Source organism: Notamacropus eugenii, chromosome 2 (genome assembly GCF_028372415.1).
Source record: "Notamacropus eugenii isolate mMacEug1 chromosome 2, mMacEug1.pri_v2, whole genome shotgun sequence".
In the NCBI taxonomy this organism is placed as follows: domain Eukaryota; kingdom Metazoa; phylum Chordata; class Mammalia; order Diprotodontia; family Macropodidae; genus Notamacropus; species Notamacropus eugenii.
The window spans coordinates 5,606,928-5,625,755 of record NC_092873.1 but is presented as its reverse complement, the minus strand read 5'-3'; the positions used below and the strand labels follow the sequence as shown (position 1 = coordinate 5,625,755).

The 18,828-nt window shown below is 37.8% G+C and overlaps 1 long non-coding RNA gene across 2 annotated transcripts in view; it reads left to right on the top strand.

The window, feature by feature from the left end:
- LOC140524296 (uncharacterized) overlaps window positions 1-18,828 on the top strand; it is a 40,082-nt gene that overhangs the window by 19,007 nt on the left and 2,247 nt on the right. The window contains exons 4-5 of one of the 2 annotated variants that reach the window (XR_011973646.1): window positions 2,736-2,802; window positions 17,981-18,074. This is a non-coding gene — a long non-coding RNA (uncharacterized lncRNA). Of the gene's footprint in view, window positions 1-2,735; window positions 2,803-17,980; window positions 18,547-18,828 lie in introns of those variants that run through there. The other variant, XR_011973645.1, reaches the window with a different exon arrangement.

Sequence of the window (18,828 nt, the reverse complement as noted above, 5' to 3'; positions counted from 1 at the left end):
TTGCCTATAGACCAAACTCAAAACTCCTCTGTTTGGCTTTTAAAAAGCCCTTTACTGCCTGACCCCAATCTATGTTCCCAGCTTCCATGTCTCATACTTTGAACTTCAGCCAACCTGGCCTTCTGTTTCTCATACACAGTATTCCATCTCCGTTCTCCATGCCTTTTCACTAACCATTGCTCATGCCTGGAATGCCTCCCCTCCTCATGTCTGCCTCATAGAATCTCTAGCTTCTTTCAAGACTCAAACTTAAGTATCACATTCTACATGAAGTCTTCCCTGGTCCCTTCAACTTTCAGTTTCCTCACTCCAAAACCACTCTGTATTGTTTGGATTTATTCAAAATGTGCACATTTGTTCTGCGCATTTTTATATATGTATATGTTGTCTCCCTACTCCCACCCCCCAATAGTCTGTAAGCAAAAAGGGACTCTTTCATTTTCTATCTTTGTATCCCTGAAACCTAGCACAATTTCTGGAACATAGTAAGAGCTTCAGAAAGATTTGTTCAATGATTGAAAATGAGCAAGACTGATAGTATTTTACTATGGAAATAACACTGGTTTTGGAGTCAGAAGTTCTAGCCCTGACTCTTCTTTAAAAAAAAACAAAAACATTTTTTTTTATTAGTAATCATTTGTTTTCTCTTTCCCTCTTCCCCCTGCAAGGAAAAAAGAAACAAAACCCTTGTAACCAATATGCATAGCCTAGCTATGGCTGATTTCCCGTGTTCACACCATGTGCCTTCCTGAAATCAAGCTAATCAAGATATTCAAAACTAAAATGAGATTTTGCTCTTTGGCAAAAGTACCATAGTTTTGAGTGCCTTTTTCTAGTATAATTTGGATAGAATAAGCACCTCTTGTCCAGTGGGGACAAGGTGTTCCTACCTTGCATTATTCGTATGAAAACAAAAGCCCATAGAAGACAGGGTTTGTACGTTCATTCAGATTGCAGATTCGTGGACTTTTCAGAATAAACTTAAAAAAAACTGTCACCGTGTTTAAAACCTCAGACAAAGACAAAATCGTTGTCCTCAGAGCTATAACTAGGGCAAGTTGACCTGGCACAGAATTTTGTGGAGTCTGATAGCTCTCACAATCCTTCTGCACATAGAAGCAACAAGGGTTTAGTTCCTGTTTAGCAAGATTAATTAGGTATAATATGAAGCTACTGAGTATGATGTCCCTGTACTAACCCTGCCTCCATTGCAGATCTTCCTAGCAACAACTTCATGTCAATGTCCCATGGTCTCCATCCCACCTTCTCTCATGCCAACTAAGGGCAACCTTCATGCTCCTTGCCTCAGGCATGTTTGCAGTACTTATGCTAGGCATCAAAATTTGATCATAATGACACAAAATGGTCATAATAAGCATGTTCATAGTAAACAAATCCCAATTTCCATACAGAATAAGATCCTAAAAAAACATTCCATACCTCGCTAATTTCCATAATGGGTGGAATTAAGCCAATGGAAAACTGGAAGAGAGGATTAATTGCAAAAGGATGTTTAAATATAAAATATGAAGAGTTTTAGAATTGGACTTCTGAGGTCTTGGTTGCAAATCCAAGTTCAGTTGCTTAGTACCTGTGTAAGCCTAAGCAAGTCACATCAACTCTCTGAGGCCTCAGTTTCCTTATCTGTAAAATGAAGGATTTAGACTAGATACCCTCTAAGGTACATTCCTGCTCTAAATCTGTAAACTCATGACCTCCAATGTCAGTACCAATTTTCAATCTACAATACTACACAAAATGCTATGAGTGGGATTATTGAAAACCTCATTTACAGATTATAACTGTTACTCATTAATAAATTAGTTTGTACTTTCCAATTATTCCTTGGATAAATGGTTATCTGGATCCACTGAGTATTTGCATTTAGGTAGTGCCAGAAAAGACCCAAGAGGCAGGATTGACATTTGAAGGGAGCCATCTTTCAAAATCTCTCAAGGACGTGGGCTTTGTTATTTTATCAGTAGTATGCCAGAAGCCCACTCCTGTCCAACAAAATCTCTACTTGAGTATCTGGGGAAAATAGGTGCTAGAAGGTTGGACAACACCAAAGATCTCTGTAGTCTGAAAGTATGTGTACAGCTAGTCCCCTCCCTTCTTCAGAGGGACCAGAGAGGAATATTATCCCCATTTCTTCCAATACCTATCTAACATTTTTAAAAGCTTATTAAATAGCTACCTTAAATTAAAGAATGGCCCCAATCTCTGAGGTTCCTTTCAACTTTGAGATCCCATGATATTATTATTATTATTTCCAATGAATAAAATGTGGGCTTATTTTCCTAAAGGTTTTGAAAACATTTCATCAATCTACAATTCCAGGTTTGTGAGTGGACATGGTGTCTCAAACTCAACATGTTTACTATGAAATTTGTCCTTTCTCTCCTTAAACATATTCTTTCCTCAAAAATTCCCTAATTCTGTTGTGGAGACAAACATCCTTTCAGTCACCTAATTTAATATCCTTGTCCTGTCTCAACTCTTACCACCCCCTTACTCCCCTGATCCAAACAGTTGTTTAGTCTAGATCATGCCATCTTTGACTTTATGGGTGAAAAATCTATGAATGTCAGACTCATGAAAGGTGGTTTATAGGCTCTTGGAAGGGACATTAGAACAAAGAACTTAAATTCTAAGAGGTGAAAGGGATTTTGAAACATGGAATGTTGGAACTGGAAGGATCCTTAGAAATATAGTCCAGTCTTCTCATTTTACAGATGAAGACACTTGGGCCTTAAGAGGAAAGTGACTTATTCAAGATTATTCAGCTTTCTACAGACAGAGGTGAGCCTGAAACTCATACTTCCTGATTCCTTGTTGAGTATACCCTCTACCATATCATTCTTCCTCTTTAGGGATGCTTTGTACATGTCCTTGGAAGATGGGCATCATGGAGAGCAGAGCAAAATATATATTGGTTTGAATTTAACAATATGTAATAAGTTTTTGCAGTAATAGCAGAAGAGTTCTCTTAAAACCTATAGTGAAGTTAATGTTGGATTTGCAGTGAGAGACTGAGCATAGGTTGAACTAGATTCAAGTCACTTCAATAAGAATTTATTATGTATCAGATATTGTGTCAAGTCCTGGGAATATAAATGAGAAAAAAGAAAGACTTGCCCTCAAAAAGCTTACTATCTAATGGGGGAAGACAATACACAAAAGGGAGCTAAAAGTTGGGGGGGTGGGTCACCAAGGGGTGCTTGGCCTGGAGCATGATGCTGAAGAAGTCCTAAAACCAAGCAGAGCTACTGATGGAAAATGGAGAGTAGACTAGATAATCCTAGAGGTCCCTTGACACTTGGGGATTCTATCATTCCAACCTGATGTTGAATCTCAGCTCTGCCATTTACTACCTATTTGACCTTGACCAATTGCACCACCAAGGAATTTAGTTCCTTCCATCTATACAATGAGGATAATAATACCTATATTATTTACCTTATCATGAAGATAAAATGAGAGGTTATATGTTATGCATGCTTTTTTGAAAACTCTAAAACAATATAAAATGTAAGCAATTGTTGTGGTTCTTATATTATATTATATTATATTATATTATATTATATTATATTATATTATATTATATTATATTATATTATATTAGGCAGTTGTATGAAGAATGGGTTAGAGAAGGAAGAGACCTGTATCAAGGTAACAATGAAAAAGCTACTGAAGTAGCTCAGGCAAGAGGTGATAAAGTCTTGAACTGGGGTAATGACTTTGTGAATGAATACAAGGTAACATTTACAAGAGATGATGCCAAGGTGGAAGCAGGATTTGGCATCTGATTAGATACTGGGAGTGAGGAATAGTGATGACTTTGAGCTTGTGTCTCTGGATGATGGGAAAGATAATGGTGCTCTTAACAGAAATAGGGAAATTGGGAAGAGGGGTGATTTTTTCAAGAACAATGAGTTCTGTGGGTATTCTCTCTCTGTCTCCCTCTTTCTGTGTGTGTCTCATAAGTTTCTTAGAGACAGGAATTGTTTCATATTTCTCTTTGTATTCCCAGTGTCTAGCACAGTACTGGTACTTATTAGATGGTTAATAAATGCTTGTTGATTTCTTGTTTAGGCTTCATTGAGTTTTAAATATATGCAGAACATCCAGTGTTGCTTCATCATTTTTCTGAACATTAGGCAAGATGTGTATTATAGTGGAAGATGCCCTGGACCAGTAGCCAGGAAACTATTGTTAGTTTCAGAAGAATATTCTTTGTATTTGTATCATAGTTAATAACCTTTTTCTACTAGGACACCTGGGAGCTGTTCACAGTGCTGACCTTTACACTGTAGCAAGAGTGAGACTCAAAGTGCCCTTGAGTAGATAACTTCCTTGACTCCAAGTGAATTGGTTAACATATCTGATCAGTTCTTACTTGATTCTTTTTTATGCATGCACTTTCTGTGATCTGAATCCTGGCAGGTAGTCTTTACAGGGTAAGTTTGAAGTTTAACCTAAGGTTGGGGTAGAAGTGGAAGGAATCTGAAATCTTCAGGGTTCCATATGCCTTTTATCTTTCCCTCTCAAGGCATTTTTCTTATTTTTATTTGGGATGGCAGTGGAAGATGTGCAATTTCACTGATATAAGGATTTCCCAATAGGGAAATTCCTTTTATCAGTCTTCTTTGGCTTTTTTTTTTTAACAGCTTAGAGTCTTAGAGAGTTGTCTGGAACCACTGAGAAGTCACGTGACCCACAAAGGTCACACAGCTAGCATGTAGGATTTGAAGCCAGTTTTTCTGACTAGGAGACTCACATCCATTATGTTATTCTGCCTCTCATTGAGGATGCTTTTGATTAGTCATCTAAGGGAATAGAGACAGGACCTGTAATTTCACTGATACAGGAGATTCCATTTTCCAATGCAAAGCAGTACCTTCTTTGAAAATTATAGTCTTATAAAAGCATCTAGAGCATTGAGAGGCTTAATATCTTACCCAAGGTCACACAACTAGTAAGTGTCTGAATTCAGATTTGACTCCAGGCTTAGTGCTCTTTACTATCCCACCAGTTGCCCGTTTGTACCCTTTATGAGCATATAAATGCTTATTCCCTTCCTTTCCCCCATGCTTTCTTTCACACAGGATGTTCATCATTCATGAAATGTGCCTACATATGTGATTTCCATTTCTCAGAATTTTTATCTCCCTTCAAATGTCATTTCAAATGTTACTTACTATGAGAAGACTTTTCTGACCTCCCTAGCTAATGATTCCCTATCACCTTCCCTCCCCCTCAAGAAATATTAATTTATTTTTCTATATTTTATATACTTTGTATTTACTCATGTGAGTAAATGTTGTTTGGGGCAGGAACTGCTTCATTTTTCCCCTTTGAATCATCACTGTCTAGCACAATGCCTGACAATTAATAAGCAGAGGTACTTTAATAAATACTTTTTTATTGACTGATGAGCAAACAGCCTTAGATAGTCAGTAATGAAGCTAGAAGTAGAGTTTATACCTCCTCACTCAACATTTAAATGATTTATCCTTACAACTAGCACTCATCCAGAATAATGACCCAAATATTGTCTAATCCCACTCTCATCAAGACCAGATGTTGCTGATCTAGAAGGTGAGCATACTGGAGGGTCTCAGGGAAACTGAAGCATCAGACCAGCTGCTGCAGATTCAGAAGAGGAAAAGAGGTCATTCTTCCACAGAAAGAGCAGTTGGTTCCCATGATTTGTTGGTTCTTCAAGGCTTACAGGAACCTTTAGAAGAGATTTGGCTTATTCAGACAGCTTAGGTCCTGAAGGAATCAGAAAGTCAGGCTTTGTCAAAGTGACAATAGAATCCCAGGTCATTTTGATTAGTTCAGTTAACCATTTGATTTAGAACACACTACATACACACTGACAAATCATTCAGACTGGTTGAATGGACAATCAAACCAATATCTATATGTAAGTACTCCTAAACAATGATAGTTCTTTCTGAAACAGAGATACTAGAATTTTTTTTTTTAATTTGAGATAGTTTAGTTCATAACCATTTTACAAGCAAGCCAAGAGAAAGGAAGTAATTTGCCCAAAGTTATACAGAAAGCTAGTGCCAGATCTGGGATTTAAATTCAGGGTTCCTAGTTCCAAATTCTGGACTATTTCCATTATCCCAGTCTGGATAATTGCTTTTCTTTGATCTCTCTGACCCACCTTACTTTAATCTTTTCTCCCAGTGTATGTCTCCCACTTGAGGTTTTTTTCCCTTCTGTTACTCAACTCTCTCAGGTAATTCTTGTCTCAAACTAAAACACTGTGTTCCTGACCCTGTTTCTGTTTTTCCTTTTCATCTTTATTCTCTTCTGTATTTAATTTCAGGACGTATGAGTCTCTCCCATTCTTAGTGGCAGAGAAATTCATTCTAGGGCATCTAAAAAAAATCTTCCTAGATTATCAATCCTAAAATTACTTCATGTTCCTGCCTTCACTACAATGGCAATTTGTTATAGCCTCAACATCATAATTATACTGCAAAGCACTTTTTGCTGACCTCAGGGTTCTGGAAAAGGTCAATCCTTTAACCAGAGATCGGAAACAATATTCAAATGAAATTCAAGAGACCAATATTTCATTTTTTTTCCCTTTTCCCCCCCAAAAATTTGATTAATATTAATATTGATTTTTTTCTTTTAACCATCCCAACCTCAATTGAAAAGAAGAAAAAAAATCCTTGTAAAAATCTGAATAATCAAGGAAAACAAATTTCCACATATCCAAAAAGGTATGTCTCATATCCATCACCTTCTGTTAGGGAGTCAGTAGCATGCTTCATCACAGTTTTTTAGAATTATTGTTACTTATTGCATCTATCAAAATTCTTAAATATTTCAAAATTGTTTTCACATGTTGTTATTATATCAATTGTTCCTCTGGTTCTGCCCATTTTACTCTGCATTATTTTATACAAGTCTTCCCAGGCTTCTCTGAAACCATCCTTATAGAAAATATATAATACATATATATATAATAATAACAAATATAATTCATTATATTTGTATTAAGGAAGAGACTAAACATTTTGTATAGTATCTACTGTGTGCCTAGCATTGGGCTAAGCACTTTACAAATATTATCTAATTTGATCTTCATAACAACCTTGAGAGGTAGGAACTATTATTATCCTAATCTTAACAGTTGAAAATAATGAAGCAAACAGAGGTTAAGTGATTTTACCCAAAGTTTTATGGCTGGGAAGTGTCTGAGTCTCAGTTTCCTCAAGTGAATTCAGGAACCTTGACTCCAAGTCTAGTACTGTCCACTGCGCTAACTACCTGACTAATTTGTAGTCTCTATATCCTTATATGTACATTTTATATTTTTCTATATACCATGCTTTGTCCAGACATTTCCCTCCATTTCTAGTTCTTTGCCACCACAAAAAGAACTGTTATAAATATTTTTGTATGTATAGGTCCTTTTCCTCTTTCTTTGATCCCTTATGGGATAGACCTCATAATATGACTGAGATTCTATTTCTGGTTTTGTCACTTCAGTACTCTAGAAGTGAATGTCTTCAATTATAAGAGAGTTGGACGAGATGCCCTCTAAAACTAAAGAAAAAAATTATTTTATTCAATGGGAGATATAATACCTATGTGAAAAACATATAACTTATTCCCCAATAGATAAATTTCAAACGATCTGAACAGTTTTCAAATGAAGGATTGAAAACACTTAACAGCCACATGAAAGAATGTTTCTAAACTCAATAAGAGAAATGTGAATCAAAATGTCTCTGAGGTTTTACCTTGCACCAAGCAAATTGACAAAGATGATGAAATATGGTAATAGCTAATGTTGGAAAGGTTGTAGCAAGACAGGCACACTAGTCTATGGTTGGTGAAGCTGTGAATCAGTACAAGACTTTTGGAAAGCTATTTGGAATTATATAATTACAGTGACTCAAATGCCCATATCCCTTTGAACCCCCTCCACTGTTAAACATATACCCCAAGAAGATCAATGCTAAGAAGAAATTGTCTATATACAACAAAATATTTATAACAACTATTTTTGGTGGTAACAAAGAATTGGAAACAAAGTAAAGGTCCACCAACTGGCAAATAACTAAACAAATGGTGGTATGTGAATGTAATGGAATTTACAACTGTGTTGTAATAAATTACAAATATCATAAAGAAGCATGGAAAGATATGCATGAATTGATACATAATAAAGTAAGAACAATCAAGAAATACAATATATACAATGACTGTAACAATGTAAGTGGCAAGAATAACAACAAAATAATTGAAAGTAATGTTGCAGTGTAAAAAAAAAGCAAACAAGCATGACTCCAAAGAAGAGATGTGAAGACATCTCCCTCCACCTTGTAGGTATGGAGGTACGCAGCTGTGAAACACTGCATATATTTTCAGAGATATTTTGCATTGATTAGTTTGCTGAATTTTTTCTCCTCCTTTTCTTTTTGTACTTTAAAAAAATATTCTTTATTACATGAGAAGCTCCATGGAAGGAAGAAATAGAGAAATACTGGCGGAAAGGGAGACAGTGTAAAAACAAAAAATATCAGTACAAATTTTTAAAGAAACATATGACTAATAAGTTATAATAACCAGTGATGACTTTCACATGAGATACAGTAGAAAGATCATTAATTGAGACATTTACAGAATGTCTCCAATTTATAAAATAATAGTGCTAACATATATCACCCAGGAGATCAGTGGAAAGAAGAAATTGTGTATATACACTAAAAAAATGTACATTTTCTATATTTATGTAATATATTTATTTACATTTATATTTGGGGATAGACTGGTTATGTTGTGAGAATGATAGAGAAGAGATTGGCAGATCAAATGGCATAAGTGGTACCCCTGAGATATTCAAAGAATAAGAGGATGGGTAGTAGATCCACTATGGAAGATTAATGGGAAGATATGTATAAGTATGGACTAGCTAGAATTTTCACACAAGGAAAATCATAGATCTATCAAACGAGTATGGGAACATCAAAAGATTGCTCACACGTTAATATGATTGTTTAACTCCAGAAGTAAGCATCTACTACATACAGAACACTGAGTTCTGTATGCTGAGAAAGATATAGCAATTAAATAAGGGAGTGATGGAAGTCTGAATTCATGTAGCTTTCAATCGAATACTACCTCAATGCTTCAAGAATTCATCTTTTTACCTGTCTGGATGCTACTTCCACCAGATGACCCATTTCATACCTTAATAGACTATCTTCATGAATTTCTGTGACCAAAGATTCAATTTTCCAGTAGCCAACTTTCTTAAACTGAACCTATCCAAACTTAGCTGGGTTAGTCCTCAGATGCAGGGTAAATAACAGCTAGCATTGATATAGTGCCTTCTATATGTGTTATATACTGTATTAAGCACTTTACAAAATATTACCTCATTTGATTTTTTCATTTCTATAGCACTGTAAGGTTTGCAATACACTATATATACATACATAAATACATGTGTGTGTATGTATATATATATATGTGTGTGTGTATGTATGTATATAAAATTTTATCCCCACAACAAACTTATGAGAGTGGGTATTATTATTATCCCCATTTTACAGATGAGAAAACAGAATCTTAAAGAAGTTAAGTTTATTTGGCCAGAGTCACACAGCTAGGAGGTATTTAACCCAGAATTCTTCTCTCCGGGCCCAGCACTCTATTCATTGTGCCACCTAGCTACCATATTCTTTAAGCAATCTTTATATGGCCCAGGGAGACTAAGTATCTCCTGCCTCTGATACTTACCTGCATGACCTTGATTAAGATACAACATTTCTGGGTCTCAGCTTCCTCACATAAAAAGAGGATTGGACTAGATGACCTCTGAAGTTCTTTTCAGCTTTAGATCCATGATCATTAAGTGATGTGCCCCAGAGAATGGAGGAGCCAAAACAAAGCCAGAGGAACACTGGGCAAGTAATTACGCTCCTCTAAATGTCAGTGCCCTAGGGTAAAATTCTAGGGGTCTGTCCTCTCTGTCTAGAAACATAAATAGCAGACCTGGAATTTGAAACCAGGTCTTTAGATTCCAAGTTTGATACCGTTTTCATTATCTGGCATCCTTAGGATGGTCTCTCAGTTGGTCAATCAACAAGCATTTATTAAGTGCCCACTATGTGCCTGGGAATATGAAAAAGGGAAAGCTGTGTCTTCTCTTAAGGAACTTTCTTTCTAATGGGGGAAATGAGATGCAAAAAAATTCTGCACACAAGATATGCAAATAGATAAGTGTGTGTGTGTGTGTACATATATACACAGAGAGAGAAAGTAATCTGAGAGAAAAGATGATTTAAGAGGAAAGGTACTAGAAAGGGAGGTAGGTAGAGACTGAGAAACACCTGCAGAAAGGTTAAGCTGGGTCTTAAGGAAGCCAGGGAATCCATTGGGTGGAGGTGAGAAGGAGTGGGGGACAGACAACACAAAGACTTGATGGAAACACCAGTACAGGCCATGAAGACAAAAAGTTGTCAGATCCCTGAACCCAAACTCAGTCTGTAGGTATTGAAGATAGCAATAAATGAGAGCAGGACAGGAATCCTGAATGAAAGACAGGTTAGTGACATTGTGAATAGCTAGTCTGGAGGAAATTGACTAGTGTAGCTCAATGACACTGAGACTAAAGATGACTTTTCCGTTGGGGAATAATGTGTCAGCTGGCAGAGCTGCACCATGCACCAGTAAACTGAGATGATGGATTCTATTGTGATTCTCTAGTGAAAGACTCATAAGCTTCAGAGCAAGAAAGAATCTTTAAGCTCATCGTTGTCTAACTTTATTCTGCAGAAGAGGAAACTGACGCCCAATGAAGTTAAATGACTTGCCCAAGTCATAGAGAGAGTAAGTAGCAGAACCAGAATTCAAATGCAGGCCTGCTAATTACAAATTTTTACATATGAGGAAACTAGAAGGTCCAAATCACTTGTCTAAGATCACAAAGGTATCATCAGAATCAGATCTGCTTAAGGATACGACTCCTCCACAAAAAGTGATTTCTTATGGTTTTCCAGATCTTCTCCCTGAGTACACTTAGCACATTCTCACTCAAAGTTAAGTTTTTTATGCCTATGACTTATCCCCTACTAGGATGTAAGCTTCTTGAGGGTAGGTCTTCTATTGTCTCTTCATCTTCAAAGCTCATGTACTGAGCATAGACTCTTAATAAATAAGCACTGAATTGAACTAGATGGAATTTCAGAATCTCAGTCTTAGAAATAAAATCAGAGAATATCTAGTCAGTCTTCCATTACAGGAAAATGGAATAAAATGGGATATTATTGTCATTGAGGGATATTCTGGAAAAGAAGCATCCTAATCCCTTTTCCCACCACCACCTTACCTCTTCCCATACACCAATCCCAAAGTGAAATTTGAACTGAACAAGTACAGTACTCTGTGACATAAAGAATCAAAGGACTGGTGATTGCTGCATGTTACTGTGTTAAAACCCTCTTACCTTTCTGAACTTTGGAGAGATCTTCTGCAAAACAGACAAGATTGCTTTCATTCCCTACACTAGGAAGTTGACAAATATCTAAAACATTTCATCTGTTAGATATTTTGAATCACTGAAAGTAAGTATTGGTTTGGTTAAGGTCTTGATCTTGTCCTAACATATGAGGGCCCATGGAATGTATCTAGTCATTCAAGGACTTGGTGCTGCAGCAAAGAGAATAAGAGCTGACATTTATGTAGCATTCTGGATGACCTGTGAAGTTTAGTTTCAGTCAAAGGGCCACATTCTGACTGAACCTTCTGTCTGGATGCTATTCACTACATCCCACTCATTCTTAGAGACTCAGAGCAAGGGAAAATTATAATACCCTTTGGTCATTCAAATTTGCATTTCAACTGGTATGTATTGATCATAGAAGCATGGAAGTTAGAGGTGAGCAGTTACAGAATTGCTGGATCCAAAAACTCAGTTAGAAAGACCCTCTAGTGTCATCTAGTTCAAGTCTTCCTTATCCAATCCTCCTTCATGCAGTTTACATGAAAAGTGCTTATACAACTTCTGCTTGAAGACCTCAGAGGATAAAGAATCCACCACCTCCTGAAATTCTGAACAGCTCTAATGATTGGTATGATTTTACTGACATCTATCCTAAGTTGGATTGTTTGCAATTTGCATTCTTTGCTCCTAGCTGTGCCTTCTAGGACCAAGCAACTCTGAGCATTTTCCCCTTCTCAATTTGTTTGTTTTTTTTTAATTAAAGGGGCCATCTGTTGACTCACTTCTTAAACAGGCCTAATCACTGAATGAACATCACCTCACTCAAAGTGAGAACTCAGAAAGACCTTAGCTGAAAAAGGCCAACATCTACTACTGCATCCTGGGCCATCTCCAGTTGTCTTGATCTACATCTGGCCACTGGACCCAGATGTCTCTGGAAGAGAAAGTGAAGCTGGTGACTTTGCATAGTCCTTCCTCACTTAAATCCAATTCAACTGCAAGTCATGGCATCATCTTCATGATGTCATGGTCCTCTTTGAAAACAAATGACAAACCACACACAACGTTTTACTCTACAAAATGAAAGGGGCTATGTTAGAATGGCTGTCATCTAGAGGAGCCATACCAAGAAAGAGCATTCACTCAGAAAATAAGCCCTTCTGCCCTTCACCAGAATCCTATCTCTAATGAGGCATCAGCAGAGTAATCTTAGCAATAACTGAATAGATCAGCCTCCAGAATAATTAAGCATTCTACCACAGAGTCTATTAGTCTAGAGTAAGGAGAAAGTTTTCAATCATAACAATTCAGAGGGGTTGAGCCAAGATGGTGAAGTAGAAGGAAGGACCTGCTCTAGTTCTACCCCTATAGCCCATAAAATACTTGTAAAAATGACTCTAAACAAATTCTAGAGTAGCAGAAGCCACAAAACGACAGAGTGAAAGAGATTTCCAGCCCAAAACAGCCTAGAAGGCTAACAGGGAAGGTCTATCGCACTGGGCTTGGAGCAGAGCATAGCCCAGCCTGGGCCACGCAGCAAGGACAGGACTGGAGCAGGCTTCAGGGCATGGAATCACAGGTAGCAACTGTGGTTCCCAGATTTCTCAACCCACAAATGTCAAAGGTCAGTAAGAAAGCTCTGTCACCTGGGTGAGAAGGGAGACCTGTCTGGCCCTAGCCCCAGCCCCAGGGCAGCAGCCACTGTGGCAGCAGCATCCACTTTTGGAGCCCTCACCCTAAAGACCCTGGGGGAATCCAACTGATCTGGGTCTCAATCCTGAGTGGCAGTCCTGGGGTGAGGAGGAACACTGGTGTAGTGAAGCTGGTGGAGGTTCTGGAGAGGGAATCCTACTCACAGATCCTGGGCTGAAAAGAATGCTTATGGTTGCTCACAGACCAGAGCACAGGCCAGGAGAGGAGTAAGCTACTCTCCCTTGATAGTACCACCTTGAAGGAACTAAGAGCTTATAAGTCCCTAGAGTATACCCTTCAATTGATAAGGGACTCAAAAGTCAAGTAACTAGCTGGAAAATGCCCAAAAAAGGGAAAAAATAAGTATAGAAAGTTACTTTCTTGGTGAACAGGTATCTTCTTCCATCCTTTTGGATGAGGAAGAACAAAGCATACCATCAGACGAAGATATAAAAGTCAAGGTTTCTACATCTAAAACCTCCAAAAAATATATGCAATGGTCTCAGGCCACAGAAGAGCTCAAAAAGGATTTTGAAAATCAAGTAAGACAGGTGGAGGAAAAATTGGGAAGAGAAAGGAGAGTGATGCAAGAAAATTATGAAAGTGAGTTACAGCTTGCTAAAGAAGACCCAAAAAAATGCTGGAGAAAATAACACCTTCAAAAATAGACTAACCCAAATGACAAAAGAGATCCAAAAAGCCAATGAGGAGAAGAATGCTTTAAAAAGCAGAATGGGCCAAACGGAAAAGGAGGTTCAAAATCACACTAAAGAAAATAGTTCTTTTAAAATTAGAATGGAGCAGATGGAAGCTAATTTCTTTATGAGAAACCAAGAAATTACAAAACAAAACCAAAAGAATGAAAAAATAGAAGACAATGTGAAATATCTCATTGGAAAAACAACTGATCTGGAAAATAGATCCAGGAGAGATAGTTTAAAAATTATTGGTCTACCTGATAACCATGATCAAAAAAAGAACCTAGACATCATCCAAGAAATTATCAAGGAAAACTGCCCTGATAGTCTAGAACTAAAGGGTAAATTAGAAATGGAAAGAATTCACTGATCACCTCCTGAAAAGAGATCCCAAAAGGAAAACTCCTAGGAATATTGTAACCAAATTCCAGAGTTCCCAGGTGAAGGGGAAAATATTACAAGCAACCAGAAAGAAACAACTCAAGTATTGTGAAAATATAATCAGGATAACACAGAATTTAGTAGCTTCTACACTAAGGGATCAAAGGGCTTGTAATATGATATTCCAGAAGTCAAAGGAGATAAGATTAAAACCAAGAATCACCTACCCAGCAAAACTGAGTATAATACTTCAGGGGGGAAAATAGAATTTCAATGAAACAAAGGACTTCCAAGCATTCTTGTTGAAAAGACCAGAGCTGAATAGAAAATTTGACTTTCAAATACAAGAATCAAGAGAAACATGAAAAGGTAAACAGGAAAGAGGAGCCTTAAGGAACTCATTAAAGTTAAACTGTCTACATTCCTACATGGAAAAATGCTTTTTGTAACTCATAAGACCTTTTTCAGTATTAGGGTAGTTAGAGGGAATATATATACGTAGGGGGGTATGGGTATGTATATATGTGTATACTATATATATGTAGGTATGTATGTGTACATAAGTATGTGTGTGTGTGTGTGTGTGTGTGTGTGTGTATACATAGACAATGGGCACAGGGTGAGTTGAATATGAAAGGAGAATACCTAAAAAAAAATAAAATTTACTGTTAAATGGAATATACTAGGAGTAAGAAAAAGGGAGGTAGAATGTAGCAAATCATCTCACATAAAAGAGGGAAGAAAGAGCTTTTACAATGGAGGGGAAGAAGGGGGAGATGAAAGGAAATAATTGAGCCTCACTCTCATGGGATTTGGCTTAAGGAGGGAATAACACACACTTAATTGGATATGGAAATCTGTTTTACCCTGCAGGAAGGCAAGGGGGAAGGGGATAGGAGAGGGAAGATATTGAAAGGGACAACAAATTGGGGAAAGGGATAATCAGAAGCAAAAACTATTGTGAGAGGACAGGTCAAGGGAGAGAATAGAATAAATGAAGGGCAGGATAAGACAGAAGGATATGTGGTTAGTCTTTTACAGCATAACTATTTACGGAAGTGCTTTGCATTGTTAAAAATGTATGACCTATATTGAAGTGTTTATTTTCTCAATGAAGGTGGGTGGGGAGGGAGGGAGAGGATATGAAACTAAAATTTTTAAGAATGAATGTTAAAAATTGTTTTAGAATGCAACTGGAAATTAAGCTATGCAGGCAATGGAGTATAGAAATCTATTCTGCCCTATAGTAAAATATAGTGGAAGGGGGATGGAAGAAGGGTGGGTAATAGAAGGGAGAATAGACTGGGACAAAGGGTGGATGGGGTGAATGCTGTCCTGGGGTGGGGAATGGGGAGAGATGGAGAGAAAATTTTGAATTCAAATTTTTGTGGAAGTGAATGTTAAGAACTTAAGATAAATAAATTATGTATTTTAAAAAATAATAGCAATGGAGCAGGCTGAAATTAGGCTTTCTTCTCTCTCAGGCCAGATCAGCATGTTGACCTTGGTCATGTCGATGTCATACAGCTTCTTTACTGCCTGCTTGATTTGATACTTGTTGGCTTTGATGTCCACAATGAAGACTGGGGTGTTGTCCTCAATCTTATTCATAGCAGACTCAGTGGTCAAGGGAAACTTAATGATGACATAGTGATCAAGCTTGGTTCTCCAAGGGGCACTTTCCTGAGGCCTCGGAAGTCTTAGTGTCTTGGGTTGCTAGAAGGTGGAGGATGTTCGGATCTTCTTTTTGTAGCTATGGACGCTTTTCACCATGCCTTCTTGACCTTCAAGGTCTTGGACTTGGCTTCTGTCTTGGGGGAGACAAGGGCTTCTTTCTTTGCCTTGGGCACCATCTTAGAGGAAAGGGCTCTCTATCACTTTCTTAAGTGTAAACAAAATTTTAAACCAAACCCTGCTTTATAGCATTTGTCAATTTCTGAGGTGCTAGTGCTCAAACTGGAAATTTAACAGTTTAAGCTGGCTCTGAGGCTGCTTCCAGCCCTCTCCATGACTTTAAGATGTCACTGGATATGAAGAGAAACTTACCTTATATTGCAGCTGTCCCAGAGTGGAAGAGGTTGCCTCAGAAGAGGGCAGTTAGCTTCTTCATCACAGGAAGTACTGAAGCCAAGGTTCTGGCCTCATTTTTCGAGGAGGTTATGGAGGGCATTCTCAGCCAGGTAGAGGTTAGGTTACTAGATGACCTCTGAGGATTCCCCTGACTTTCAGTGTCTGGGATTTGGATGCAATACAGACACCTCATCCTTGCCCTTCCCACCCTACCACATTAGCCCCTGAGGGAAGTGAAAGGCCCAAGGAATTGCATATTTATAAGTGAAGAAAACAAAAAGAATGGCTAACTTGGAAACTTAGACCAGAATCAAAAATTGGGAACTCATTTTCGAGTGTTGACACTTGGAGCCAGACATTTGTCAAGAGACACCAAGTTCCATTACATGATTATCCAGTCAACAGATGGGACTAGCGTGAGCCTTATTAAAAAAAATTTCTACTCTTTAGGGATACAGGCATGTGCATATTAAAACAATCCCCTAATGAGAGCTCAAGACTTCAGGCCCCAATCCTTAGACCAAACGATTCCAAGTTTTCATTCAAGAAAGTTAGATCATCATCAAATTAACCTCAGCAAGGGGCAAATACACAATGCCAATGTGAAAAAATGAGTCTGTGATAGTCAGTACCTGTCTGTCAGATCCCAAAATATTGAGGTGAAGAAGCAATTGTCTCATTTAATTCCTAGCCATGAGCTATTTGACAAAACACTGCCACATATTTCTCATCGTTCTCTACCTTGTGAAGGCATGTTTTCTTGCTGGTGTCAAACTCAGAGGTGACAACGTCATCTATTTGGAGCTGGAAGGATGTTAGAAATCATCCACTCTAGCCCTGCATTTTATAGAGAAGGAACATTTGGCCCAGACAAGACAAGTAACTTGCCCAAGGTTACATAGTGAGTAAGATAGGTAGGATTTGAACCCAGGTCTGCTGGCTCCAAATCCAAGGCATTTCTTTTAATCATCTACTATTATTGAATGTCAGAATTTTTTTTAAAAAATGGGTAAGCTGTATTTGAATAGCAAAAAGCCAGAAACAATTCATTTGCCCATTAATTGAGGAATGGCTGGACAAGGTATGACATCTGATGGGAATTTAATTCATTCTAATTTAGCAACCATTTTAGTTAGTTTTTTTATTAACAAAATCTATTTTCTTTCTCTTTCTTCCTTCACTGAAAAAGAAAAACAACTGTTAATAAATCTATGTAATTAAGCAAAACAAATTCCTTTACCAGCATGTCCAAAAAATACTTTTCATCACCTCTGTGACAGGAGATGGGTACGGAGCTTCCTTATCAGTCCTCTAGACTTCTGGTCCTCAGAGCATTAATCAGAGTCCTTATGGCTTTCAATGCTCGTTTTGAGTGTTGTTTCAAGTATCATTCAAATTATTCTCCTGGTTCTGCAAGAACACATGGGTTTCTTGAGAGCTCTCATGGACTGCAAGATAAACAACTATGTTATAATATTGAAAGCTGGAAGGAATATTAAGGATCAGGCAGTCAGCCTGATCTCTCCCCCATGACAGTTTGATGAGTCCTGCATCCCTGAAGTACATTCAAATAGCTGCCTAGCCTAGTTTTGTTCCTTGGTTAAAAGGCCTAATAATTAAGCCTCCCTTTCCCCTCCCCCTCTTCTCCCCCCAGGAATCCAGTGAGGAGCTGTGAGGTATGCCTGGAATTCCAACTTGGAAGAAGATGACTGAACAAGCAGGAGCTTCCATTGTGTGTTTAGTCTATGGTAGGAAGTTCCTCCCTTCCCCCTGACTTACTGAATAAACACAAACGAGACAATTATTATCACAGATGGTCATCCTAGGGTGAGACTCTGCTCCTGGTCCTAGAAATTGGCTTCTACCCCTGAGTTGAGAGACTCATTAAATCAGAAAGCTCTTCTAGCTCCTGCTACTTATTGTGAGAGGCTATGGTTAATGATGCTCCTCCTTCCAACACCCTTCTATCTCATTGACATGAGAAGTCCAAAGGAGAATGGGAGGAGCATCGATTTAGCATGGAATCATTCAAATCTTTACTCTGATGCTGATGAGCCATGTGACCTGAAATATGTCCTTTAACCTCTCTGGGGCTCTTTCCTCATCTGTAAAATGGGAGCTTTGTTGTGTAGTTTCTTATAATACTGCTTAGGAATCTTTCTTCTTACTTTTTCTTTCCTCATTCTATCCTGAATTCAAAATGAATTTAGTAATTTTTTTCTACCACCATAATTATTTGATAGTTTAATTGATATGACATTAAATAAGTAAAGGAATTTAAACACAAGCCAATGCTGATGGGACTGTGGGGAAGCAGGCATCCTATGATACCATATTCAGTCTGTAAATTGGTGTAATTTTTTTGAAAGGCAATATGGCTTGTTATAAAGAGAAGTACAAAATTATGAATAAATACTAGATTTATACACAGTAAAGACAAGGTAGCTGGGAAGTGAGGGCACTAGTGGAAAGAGGGGATTAGTCAGAGGAGGCTTTCACACT